The sequence below is a fragment of the Rhodnius prolixus genome, unplaced genomic scaffold (genome assembly GCF_049639745.1).
Source record: "Rhodnius prolixus isolate KJV_2025 unplaced genomic scaffold, Rpr scaffold_14, whole genome shotgun sequence".
NCBI lineage: Eukaryota > Metazoa > Arthropoda > Insecta > Hemiptera > Reduviidae > Rhodnius > Rhodnius prolixus.
Genome location: NW_027411594.1, coordinates 1 through 13,914, shown reverse-complemented (window position 1 = coordinate 13,914; position 13,914 = coordinate 1).

Genomic DNA, 13,914 nt, shown 5'->3' with positions numbered 1-13,914 from the left:
CACCATGCTCCTACCCTATCTATCTTTAAATCCCTTCTATTCAGTTATCTCCCTTCTATCCAGCTTCCTCCGGAATTTTAATTGTTTTAATTTATTTCCTTAATTTCTGCTGTTATTTTGATTTTCACTTTTTGTAAACACTTACGTATATTTTCTGTTTAATCATAGGCCAAACTGTTAAGGCCTCTATTTGTTCCTGTATTTATTCTTAGGGGACAATTGTCCCAGAATAATAAATTTATTTTCTATTCTATTCTATTCTAACTAGATTCAAAGACTGAGAACTGACAATCTTCGATGATTACTTCTTAATTTTCACAGATCGACCGCACCTAGAACTGGCCTAATTATTAACTATCAAATACAGAAACAGCAGCCTTCCAGAGAAACTATTTCGACTTATACCAGCCGTCTTTCCTTCATATTTATCAAAATAGATAAAACCTACATGTTCAACCTAGAATTCACCTTAATATTAACTATCACATTCAGAAATAGCAGGCTTCTAGAGCAATTAGGTGGCTATTTCCACTTTTCCCAAAGATTTTTTGATACTTTTTTTTTTCAAAAGAGAGCGCCCATCTCCTGTACAACATGTAACACTGGCCTTAATGTTAATTGTCGTTCATTTTTGAAAAATAAGAAGAATAACGATTGGAAATTGCGCAAATTAATTCCTAATTTCTCTAGAAGGCAGTGTTTCTGTAAATGATAGTTAATATAGAGGCAAATACTAGTTTGTAGAAACAGGGTCGATCACTTTTTAGGAAATAAATAGCAAAAACCATTGGAAAAAGTAGAAATGGAGTAATAAATGCGGCTGTTTCTGTGATTGACAGCTAAAATTTAGGCCAGTGCTAGTTCAAACAGGTAGCGACGTTATCTTTTAAAAAATAAGAGGAAAACTTTTTGAAAAAATAGAAATAGTTCCCTAACAGCGTAGAAATGCTACAGTTTCTGCTTTTGAAAGTTAATATTAAGGCCAGTGCTTCGTTGTAGAAATAGGTTTGATTTCTTTTGAAAAATATTATGTAAAAACGATTGGAAACTGCTGTAGTTATCTCCAAATTTCCCTGAACGATGCTGTTTTTGTATTTGACAGTTATTATTAGAGCCACACCTAGGTTGTACGAATAGGTTCGATATATTTTGGAATATAAAAACTAAAGCCACTAGAAAAAGTAGAAAACGTCTCTCTAAATTTCGCTAGTATACTGCAGTTCTTGCATTTGAAAGTTAATATTAAGGCAAAAACTAGATTGAACAAATAGGGTCGATCTATTTTGGAATATAAGAAGAGAAAAACAATTGAAAAAAGTAGAAATCGTCTCTTAAATTCACAAAAATACTGCTGATTCTGCATTTGTTAGTTAATGGTAATGGCAAAGCTAGATTGCACAAATAGGGTCGATCTATTTTGGACCGTAATAAGTAAAAACCATTGAAAAAAAAAAAAGAAATAGACTGTTAGTTTCACAGCAGTTTTTGCATTTCACAGTTAATATTACAGCCAATGCTAGATTGTATATGTAGCATCGATCTATTTTGAAATAATTGCTTGATTGTAGAAACAGGTTGATCTCTTTAGATAAATATTACGAGTATGTATAACGATTGGACCCTGCACAAGTTACCTCCACATTTCTCTGGAAAGCTGTTGTTTGTGCATTGATAGTTAATAATAAGGACAGCGCTTGGTTGTGCGTACATATAGCAAAATCCATTAGAAAAAGTAGAAATAGTTTCCTAATATCACAGAAATGCCGCTGTTTCTGCTTTTGATAGTTAATATTAAGGCCAATGCTAAGATTAACAGCTGCCTTGGATCTTAATTAAAAAAGTAAAAAGGAAAAGTCATTGGATAAAGTAGAAATCTTCTCCTAATTCCACTGGAATGCTGATGTCTTTGGATTTGAGACTAATAATTAGAGGCAAATCTAGATTCTAAATGTAGGATTGATCTTATTTGAAAGGCAAAATTGTACAAGTCGGGACGATTTTTTTTAGGAAGTAAGAAGCAAAAATGATTAGAAAAAGTGGAAATCCTATCTTATTTTAAGAGCAATGCTGCTGATTCTGCATTTGATGGTTAATATTAAGGCCAGCACTTGTTTGTAGAAGTAGGAACGATCTATTTCTTAAAATAAGAAGTAAAAACCATTGAAAAAACACGAAATCGTCTTTTAATTTCACAAGAAGGCAGCTGTTTCTTCACTGGAAAGTTAAAAATAAGGCCAACGCAAGATTGTACAAGTCGGGACGACCTTTTTTAGGAAGTAAGAATCAAAAATGATTAGAAAAAGAGTAAATCTTCTCTTAGTTTCACAAGAAGGCAGCTGTTTCTTCACTGGAAAGTTAAAAATAAGGCCAATGCAAGATTCTACAAGTCGGGACAATCTTTTTTAGGAAATAAGAATCAAAAATGATTAGAAAAAGAGTAAATCTTCTCTAATTTTAACAGGAATGCTGCTAATTCTGCATTTGATGGTTAATATTAAGGCCTGCACTTGGTTGTAGAAGTAGGAACGATCTATTTCATGAAATAAGAAGTAAAAACCATTGAAAAAACACGAAATCCTCTCCCAATTTCACAAGAAGACAGCTATTTGTTCTATTGATACCTAATAGTAAGGACAATGTTAGATTGTACAAGTCGGGACGATCTATTTTAGGAAGTAAGAAGGAAAAATGATTAGAAAAATTGGAAATCGTCTCCTAATTCCACTGGAATGCTGATGTCTTTGGATTTGAGACTTACAATTGGTGGTAAACCTAGATTCCAAATGTAGGGTTGATCATTTTTGAAAAACAAATAGTAAAAGCCATTGGAAAAAGAGGAAATCTTCTCATAATTTCAAAAGAAGTCAGCAATTTCTTCACTGGATAGTTAACATTAAGGCCAATGCTAGATTGTACAAGTAGGGTCTACCTTTTTTGAAAAGTTAGAAGCAAAAATGATTAGAAAAAGGGGAAATCCTATCGTATTTTAACAGGAATGCTGCTGAATCTGCATTTGATTGTTAATATTAAGGCCAGCACTTGGTTTTAGAAGTAAGAACGATCTATTTCATATTATGAGAAGTAAAAACCATTGAAAAAACACGAATTCATCGCTTAATTTCACAAGAAGGCAGCTATTTCTTCACTGGATAGCTAAGAATAAGGCCATTGCAAGATTGTACAAGTAGGGTCTACATTTTTTGAAAAGTTAGAAGCAAAAATGATTAGAAAAAGGGGAAATCCTATCGTATTTTAACAGGAATGCTGCTGAATCTGCATTTGATTGTTAATATTAAGGCCAGCACTTGGTTTTAGAAGTAAGAACGATCTATTTCATATTATGAGAAGTAAAAACCATTGAAAAAACACGAATTCATCGCTTAATTTCACAAGAAGGCAGCTATTTCTTCACTGGATAGCTAAGAATAAGGCCATTGCAAGATTGTACAAGTAGGGTCTACCTTTTTTGAAAAGTGAGAAGCAAAAATGATTAGAAAAAGGGGAAATCCTATCGTATTTTAACAGGAATGCTGCTGAATCTGTATTTGATTGTTAATATTAAGGCCAGCACTTGGTTTTAGAAGTAAGAACGATCTATTTCGTATTATGAGAAGTAAAAACCATTGAAAAAACACGAATTCGTCGCTTAATTTCACAAGAAGGCAGCTATTTCTTCACTGGATAGCTAAGAATAAGGCCATTGCAAGATTGTACAAGTAGGGTCGACTTTTTTATAATGTAAGAAGCAAAAATGATTAGAAAAAGTGGAAATCCTATCTTATTTTAAGAGCAATCCTGCTGATTCTGCATTTGACGGTAAATATTAAGGCCAGCACTTGTTTGTAGAAGTAGGAACGATCTATTTCTTAAAATAAGAAGTAAAAACCATTGAAAAAACACGAAATCGTCTTTTAATTTCACAAGAAGGCAGCTGTTTCTTCACTGGAAAGTTAAAAATAAGGCCAATGCAAGAATGTACAAGTCGGGACGATCTTTTTTAGGAAGTAAGAATCAAAAATGATTAGAAAAAGAGTAAATCTTCTCTTAGTTTCACAAGAAGGCAGCTGTTTCTTCACTGGAAAGTTAAAAATAAGGCCAATGCAAGATTGTACAAGTCGGGACAATCTTTTTTAGGAAGTAAGAATCAAAAATGATTAGAAAAAGAGTAAATCTTCTCTTATTTTAACAGGAATGCTGCTAATTCTGCATTTGATGGTTAATATTAAGGCCTGCACTTGGTTGTAGAAGTAGGAACGATCTATTTCATGAAATAAGAAGTAAAAACCATTGAAAAAACACGAAATCCTCTCCCAATTTCACAAGAAGACAGCTATTTTTTCTCTTGATACCTAATAGTAAGGACAATGTTAGATTGTACAAGTCGGGACGATCTATTTTAGGAAGTAAGAAGCAAAAATGATTAGAAAAATTGGAAATCTTCTCCTAATTCCACTGGAATGCTGATGTCTTTGGATTTGAGACTTATAATTGGTGGTAAACCTAGATTCCAAATGTAGGGTTGATCATTTTTGAAAAACAAATAGTAAAAGCCATTGGAAAAAGAGTAAATCTTCTCTTAATTTCAAAAGAAGTCAGCAATTTCTTCACTGGATAGTTAAGAATAAAGCAGATGCTAGATTGTACAAGTAGGGTCGACTTTTTTATAAAGTAAGAAGCAAAAATGATTAGAAAAATTGGAAATCTTCTCCTAATTCCACTGGAATGCTGATGTCTTTGGATTTGAGACTTATAATTGGTGGTAAACCTAGATTCCAAATGTAGGGTTGATCATTTTTGAAAAACAAATAGTAAAAGCCATTTGAATAAGAGTAAATCTTCTCTTAATTTCAAAAGAAGTCAGCATCTTCTTCACTGGATAGTTAACATTAAGGCCAATGCTAGATTGTACACGTAGGGTCGACTTTTTTGAAATGTAAGAAGCAAAAATGATTAGAAAAATTGGAAATCTTCTCCTAATTCCACTGGAATGCTGATGTCTTTGGATTTGAGACTTATAATTGGTGGTAAACCTAGATTCCAAATGTAGGGTTGATCATTTTTGAAAAACAAATAGTAAAAGCCATTGGAAAAAGAGTAAATCTTCTCTTAATTTCAAAAGAAGTCAGCAATTTCTTCACTGGATAGTTAACATTAAGGCCAATGCTAGATTGTACAAGTAGGGTCTACCTTTTTTGAAAAGTTAGAAGCAAAAATGATTAGAAAAAGGGGAAATCCTATCGTATTTTAACAGGAATGCTGCTGAATCTGCATTTGATTGTTAATATTAAGGCCAGCACTTGGTTTTAGAAGTAAGAACGATCTATTTCATATTATGAGAAGTAAAAACCATTGAAAAAACACGAATTCATCGCTTAATTTCACAAGAAGGCAGCTATTTCTTCACTGGATAGCTAAGAATAAGGCCATTGCAAGATTGTACAAGTAGGGTCTACCTTTTTTGAAAAGTGAGAAGCAAAAATGATTAGAAAAAGGGGAAATCCTATCGTATTTTAACAGGAATGCTGCTGAATCTGTATTTGATTGTTAATATTAAGGCCAGCACTTGGTTTTAGAAGTAAGAACGATCTATTTCATATTATGAGAAGTAAAAACCATTGAAAAAAACACGAATTCGTCGCTTAATTTCACAAGAAGGCAGCTATTTCTTCACTGGATAGCTAAGAATAAGGCCATTGCAAGATTGTACAAGTAGGGTCTACCTTTTTTGAAAAGTGAGAAGCAAAAATGATTAGAAAAAGGGGAAATCCTATCGTATTTTAACAGGAATGCTGCTGAATCTGCATTTGATTGTTAATATTAAGGCCAGCACTTGGTTTTAGAAGTAAGAACGATCTATTTCATATTATGAGAAGTAAAAACCATTGAAAAAACACGAATTCATCGCTTAATTTCACAAGAAGGCAGCTATTTCTTCACTGGATAGCTAAGAATAAGGCCATTGCAAGATTGTACAAGTAGGGTCGACCTTTTTTATAAAGTAAGAAGGAAAAATGATTAGAAAAAGTGGAAATCTTCTCCTAATTCCACTGGAATGCTGCTGATTCTGCATTTGATGGTTAATATTAAGGCCAGCACATGGTTGTAGAAGTAGGAACGATCTATTTCATAAAATAAGAAGTAAAAACCATTGAAAAAACACGAAATCCTCTCCCAATTTCACAAGAAGGCAGCTATTTGTTCTCTTGATACCTAATAGTAAGGACAATATTAGATGTACAAGTCGGGACGATCTTTTTTAGGAAGTAAGAAGCCAAAATGATTAGAAAAAAAGGAAATCCTATCTTATTTGAACTGGAATGCTGCTGATTCTGCATTTGATTGTTAATATTAAGGCCAGCACTTGGTTGTAGAACTAAGAACGATCTATTTCATATTATATGAAGTAAAAACCATTGAAAAAACACGAATTCGTGGCTTAATTTTACAGGAAGGCAGCTATTTGATCACTTGATACCTAATAGTAAGGCGAATGCTAGATTGTACAAGTCGGGACGATCTTTTTTATAAAGTAAGAAGCAAAAATGATTAGAAAAAGGGGAAATCCTATCTTATTTTAAGAGGAATGCAGCTGATTCTGCATTTGATGGTTAATATTAAGGCCAGCACATGGTTGTAGAAGTAGGAACGATCTATTTCTTAAAATAAGAAGTAAAAACCATTGAAAAAACACGAAATCGTCTTTAATTTCACAAGAAGGCAGCTGTTTCTTCACTGGAAAGTTAAAAATAAGGCCAATGCAAGAATGTACAAGTCGGGACGATCTTTTTTAGGAAGTAAGAATAAAAAATGATTAGGAAAAGAATAAATCTTCTCTTAGTTTCACAAGAAGGCAGCTGTTTCTTCACTGGAAAGTTAAAAATAAGGCCAATGCAAGATTGTACAAGTCGGGACAATCTTTTTTAGGAAGTAAGAATCAAAAATGATTAGAAAAAGAGTAAATCTTCTCTTATTTTAACAGGAATGCTGCTAATTCTGCATTTGATGGTTAATATTAAGGCCTGCACTTGGTTGTAGAAGTAGGAACGATCTATTTCATGAAATAAGAAGTAAAAACCATTGAAAAAACACGAAATCCTCTCCCAATTTCTCAAGAAGACAGCTATTTGTTCTCTTGATACCTAATAGTAAGGACAATGTTAGATTGTACAAGTCGGGACGATCTATTTTAGGAAGTAAGAAGCAAAAATGATTAGAAAAATTGGAAATCTTCTCCTAATTCCACTGGAATGCTGATGTCTTTGGATTTGAGACTTATAATTGGTGGTAAACCTAGATTCCAAATGTAGGGTTGATCATTTTTGAAAAACAAATAGTAAAAGCCATTGGAAAAAGAGTAAATCTTCTCTTAATTTCAAAAGAAGTCAGCAATTTCTTCACTGGATAGTTAAGAATAAAGCCAATGCTAGATTGTACAAGTAGGGTCGACCTTTTTTAGGAAGTAAGAAGCAAAAATGATTAGAAAAATTGGAAATCTTCTCCTAATTCCACTGGAATGCTGATGTCTTTGGATTTGAGACTTATAATTGGTGGTAAACCTAGATTCCAAATGTAGGGTTGATCATTTTTCAAAAACAAATAGTTAAAGCCATTGGAAAAAGAGTAAATCTTCTCTTAATTTCACAAGAAGGCAGCTATTTTTTCACTGGATAGTTAAGAATAAAGCCAATGCTAGATTGTACAAGTAGGGTCGACCTTTTTTAGGAAGTAAGAAGCAAAAATGATTAGAAAAATTGGAAATCTTCTCCTAATTCCACTGGAATGCTGATGTCTTTGGATTTGAGACTTACAATTGGTGGTAAACCTAGATTCCAAATGTAGGGTTGATCATTTTTGAAAAACAAATAGTAAAAGCCATTGGAAAAAGAGTAAATCTTCTCTTAATTTCACAAGAAGGCAGCTATTTTTTCACTGCATAGTTAACATTAAGGCCAATGCTAGATCGTACAAGTAGGGTCGACTATTTTGAAATGTAAGAAGGAAAAATGATTAGAAAAATTGGAAATCTTCTCCTAATTCCACTGGAATGCTGATGTCTTTGGATTTGAGACTTATAATTGGTGGTAAACCTAGATTCCAAATGTAGGGTTGATCATTTTTGAAAAACAAATAGTAAAAGCCATTGGAAAAAGAGTAAATCTTCTCTTAATTTCACAAGAAGGCAGCTGTTTTTTCACTGCATAGTTAACATTAAGGCCAATGCTAGATCGTACACGTAGGGTCGACTTTTTTGAAATGTAAGAAGGAAAAATGATTAGAAAAATTGGAAATCTTCTCCTAATTCCACTGGAATGCTGATGTCTTTGGATTTGAGACTTACAATTGGTGGTAATCCTAGATTCCAAATGTAGGGTTGATCATTTTTGAAAAACAAATAGTAAAAGCCATTGGAAAAAGAGTAAATCTTCTCTTAATTTCCCAAGAAGGCAGCTATTTTTTCACTGCATAGTTAACATTAAGGCCAATGCTAGATCGTACAAGTAGGGTCGACTATTTTGAAATGTAAGAAGGAAAAATGATTAGAAAAATTGGAAATCTTCTCCTAATTCCACTGGAATGCTGATGTCTTTGGATTGAGACTTACAATTGGTGGTAAACCTAGATTCCAAATGTAGGATTGATCATTTTTGAAAAACAAATAGTAAAAACCATTGAAAAAAACACGAATTCGTCGCTTAATTTCACAAGAAGGGCAGCTATTTCTTCACTGGATAGCTAAGAATAAGGCCATTGCAAGATTGTACAAGTAGGGTCTACATTTTTTGAAAAGTGAGAAGCAAAAATGATTTGAAAAAGGGGAAATCCTATCGTATTTTAACAGGAATGCTGCTGAATCTGCATTTGATTGTTAATATTAAGGCCAGCACTTGGTTTTAGAAGTAAGAACGATCTATTTCATATTATGAGAAGTAAAAACCATTGAAAAAACACGAATTCATCGCTTAATTTCACAAGAAGCGCAGCTATTTCTTCACTGGATAGCTAAGAATAAGGCCCATTGCAAGATTGTACAAGTAGGGTCTACATTTTTTGAAAAGTTAGAAGACAAAAATGATTAGAAAAAAGGGAGGAAATCCTATCGTATTTTAACAGGAATGCTGCTGAATCTGCATTGTATTGTTAATATTAAAGCCAGCACTTGGTTTTAGAAGTAAGAACGATCTATTTCATATTATGGAGAACTAAAAACCATTGAAAAAAACACGAATTCATCGCTTAATTTCACAAGAAGGCAGCTATTTCTTCACTGGATAGCTAAGAATAAGGCCATTGCAAGATCTGTACAAGTAGGGTCTACCTTTTTTGAAAAGTTAGAAGCAAAAATGATTAGAAAAAGGGGAAATCCTATCGTATTTTTAACAGGAATGCTGCTGAATCTGCATTTGATTGTTAATATTAAGGCCAGCACTTGGTTTTAGAAGTAAGAACGATCTATTTCATATTATGAGAAGTAAAAACCATTGAAAAAAACACGAATTCATCGCTTAATTTCACAAGAAGGCAGCTATTTCTTCACTGGATAGCTAAGAATAAGGCCATTGCAAGATTGTACAAGTAGGGTCTACCTTTTTTTGAAAAGTTAGAAGCAAAAATGATTAGAAAAAGGGGAAATCCTATCGTATTTTAACAGGAATGCTGACTGAATCTGCATTTGATTGTTAATATTAAGGCCAGCACTTGGTTTTAGAAGTAAGAACGATCTATTTCATATTATGAGAAGTAAAAACCATTGAAAAAACACGAATTCATCGCTTAATTTCACAAGAAGGCAGCTATTTCTTCACTGGATAGCTAAGAATAAGGCCATTGCAAGATTGTACAAGTAGGGTCTACCTTTTTTGAAAAGTGAGAAGCAAAAATGATTAGAAAAAGGGGGAAATCCTATCGTATTTTAACAGGAATGCTGCTGAATCTGTATTTGATTGTTAATATTAAGGCCAGCACTTGGTTTTAGAAGTAAGAACGATCTATTTCATATTATGAGAAGTAAAAACCATTGAAAAAACACGAATTCGTCGCTTAATTTCACAAGAAGGCAGCTATTTCTTCACTGGATAGCTAAGAATAAGGCCATTGCAAGATTGTACAAGTAGGGTCTACCTTTTTTGAAAAGTGAGAAGCAAAAATGATTAGAAAAAGGGGAAATCCTATCGTATTTTAACAGGAATGCTGCTGAATCTGCATTTGATTGTTAATATTAAGGCCAGCACTTGGTTTTAGAAGTAAGAACGATCTATTTCATATTATGAGAAGTAAAAACCATTGAAAAAACACGAATTCATCGCTTAATTTCACAAGAAGGCAGCTATTTCTTCACTGGATAGCTAAGAATAAGGCCATTGCAAGATTGTACAAGTAGGGTCGACCTTTTTTATAAAGTAAGAAGGAAAAATGATTAGAAAAAGTGGAAATCTTCTCCTAATTCCACTGGAATGCTGCTGATTCTGCATTTGATGGTTAATATTAAGGCCAGCACATGGTTGTAGAAGTAGGAACGATCTATTTCATAAAATAAGAAGTAAAAACCATTGAAAAAACACGAAATCCTCTCCCAATTTCACAAGAAGGCAGCTATTTGTTCTCTTGATACCCTAATAGTAAGGACAATATTAGATGTACAAGTCGGGACGATCTTTTTTAGGAAGTAAGAAGCCAAAATGATTAGAAAAAAAGGAAATCCTATCTTATTTGAACTGGAATGCTGCTGATTCTGCATTTGATTGTTAATATTAAGGCCAGCACTTGGTTGTAGAAGTAAGAACGATCTATTTCATATTATATGAAGTAAAAACCATTGAAAAAACACGAATTCGTGGCTTAATTTTACAGGAAGGCAGCTATTTGATCACTTGATACCTAATAGTAAGGCGAATGCTAGATTGTACAAGTCGGGACGATCTTTTTTATAAAGTAAGAAGCAAAAATGATTAGAAAAAGGGGAAATCCTATCTTATTTTAAGAGGAATGCAGCTGATTCTGCATTTGATGGTTAATATTAAGGCCAGCACATGGTTGTAGAAGTAGGAACGATCTATTTCTTAAAATAAGAAGTAAAAACCATTGAAAAAACACGAAATCGTCTTTAATTTCACAAGAAGGCAGCTGTTTCTTCACTGGAAAGTTAAAAATAAGGCCAATGCAAGAATGTACAAGTCGGGACGATCTTTTTTTAGGAAGTAAGAATAAAAAATGATTAGAAAAAGAATAAATCTTCTCTTAGTTTCACAAGAAGGCAGCTGTTTCTTCACTGGAAAGTTAAAAATAAGGCCAATGCAAGATTGTACAAGTCGGGACAATCTTTTTTAGGAAGTAAGAATCAAAAATGATTAGAAAAAGAGTAAATCTTCTCTTATTTTAACAGGAATGCTGCTAATTCTGCATTTGATGGTTAATATTAAGGCCTGCACTTGGTTGTAGAAGTAGGAACGATCTATTTCATGAAATAAGAAGTAAAAACCATTGAAAAAACACGAAATCCTCTCCCAATTTCTCAAGAAGACAGCTATTTGTTCTCTTGATACCTAATAGTAAGGACAATGTTAGATTGTACAAGTCGGGACGATCTATTTTAGGAAGTAAGAAGCAAAAATGATTAGAAAAATTGGAAATCCTTCTCCTAATTCCACTGGAATGCTGATGTCTTTGGATTTGAGACTTATAATTGGTGGTAAACCTAGATTCCAAATGTAGGGTTGATCATTTTTGAAAAACAAATAGTAAAAGCCATTGGAAAAAGAGTAAATCTTCTCTTAATTTCAAAAGAAGTCAGCAATTTCTTCACTGGATAGTTAAGAATAAAGCCAATGCTAGATTGTACAAGTAGGGTCGACCTTTTTTAGGAAGTAAGAAGCAAAAATGATTAGAAAAATTGGAAATCTTCTCCTAATTCCACTGGAATGCTGATGTCTTTGGATTTGAGACTTATAATTGGTGGTAAACCTAGATTCCAAATGTAGGGTTGATCATTTTTCAAAAACAAATAGTTAAAGCCATTGGAAAAAGAGTAAATCTTCTCTTAATTTCACAAGAAGGCAGCTATTTTTTCACTGGATAGTTAAGAATAAAGCCAATGCTAGATTGTACAAGTAGGGGTCGACCTTTTTTAGGAAGTAAGAAGCAAAAATGATTAGAAAAATTGGAAATCTTCTCCTAATTCCACTGGAATGCTGATGTCTTTGGATTTGAGACTTACAATTGGTGGTAAACCTAGATTCTCAAATGTAGGGTTGATCATTTTTGAAAAACAAATAGTAAAAGCCATTGGAAAAAGAGTAAATCTTCTCTTAATTTTCACAAGAAGGCAGCTATTTTTTCACTGCATAGTTAACATTAAGGCCAATGCTAGATCGTACAAGTAGAGGTCGACTATTTTGAAATGTAAGAAGGAAAAATGATTAGAAAAATTGGAAATCTTCTCCTAATTCCACTGGAATGCTGATGTCTTTGGATTTGAGACTTATAATTGGTGGGTAAACCTAGATTCCAAATGTAGGGTTGATCATTTTTGAAAAACAAATAGTAAAAGCCATTGGAAAAAAGAGTAAATCTTCTCTTAATTTCACAAGAAGGCAGCTGTTTTTTCACTGCATAGTTAACATTAAGGCCAATGCTAGATCGTACACGTAGGGTCGACTTTTTTGAAATGTAAGAAGGAAAAATGATTAGAAAAATTGGAAATCTTCTCCTAATTCCACTGGAATGCTGATGTCTTTGGATTTGAGACTTACAATTGGTGGTAATCCTAGATTCCAAATGTAGGGTTGATCATTTTTGAAAAACAAATAGTAAAAGCCATTGGAAAAAGAGTAAATCTTCTCTTAATTTCCCAAGAAGGCAGCTATTTTTTCACTGCATAGTTAACATTAAGGCAATGCTAGATCGTACAAGTAGGGTCGACTATTTTGAAATGTAAGAAGGAAAAATGATTAGAAAAATTGGAAATCTTCTCCTAATTCACCTGGAATGCTGATGTCTTTGGATTTGAGACTTACAATTGGTGGTAAACCTAGATTCCAAATGTAGGATTGATCATTTTTGAAAAACAAATAGTAAAACCATTGAAAAAACACGAATTCGTCGCTTAATTTCACAAGAAGGCAGCTATTTCTTCACTGGATAGCTAAGAATAAGGCCATTGCAAAGATTGTACAAGTAGGGTCTACATTTTTTGAAAAGTGAGAAGCAAAAATGATTTGAAAAAAGGGGAAATCCTATCGTATTTTAACAGGAATGCTGCTGAATCTGCATTTGATTGTTAATATTAAGGCCAGCACTTGGTTTTAGAAGTAAGAACGATCTATTTCATATTATGAGAAGTAAAAACCATGAAAAAAACACGAATTCATCGCTTAATTTCACAAGAAGGCAGCTATTTCTTCACTGGATAGCTAAGAATAAGGCCATTGCAAGATTGTACAAGTAGGGTCTACATTTTTTGAAAAGTTAGAAGCAAAAATGATTAGAAAAAGGGGAAATCCTATCGTATTTTAACAGGAATGCTGCTGAATCTGCATTGTATTGTTAATATTAAAGCCAGCACTTGGTTTTAGAAGTAAGAACGATCTATTTCATATTATGAGAACTAAAAACCATTGAAAAAACACGAATTCATCGCTTAATTTCACAAGAAGGCAGCTATTTCTTCACTGGATAGCTAAGAATAAGGCCATTGCAAGATTGTACAAGTAGGGTCTACCTTTTTTGAAAAGTTAGAAGCAAAAATGATTAGAAAAACGGGAAATCCTATCGTATTTTAACAGGAATGCTGCTTGAATCTGCATTTGATTGTTAATATTAAGGCCAGCACTTGGTTTTTAGAAGTAAGAACGATCTATTTCATATTATGAGAAGTAAAAACCATTGAAAAAACACGAATTCATCGCTTAATTTCACAAG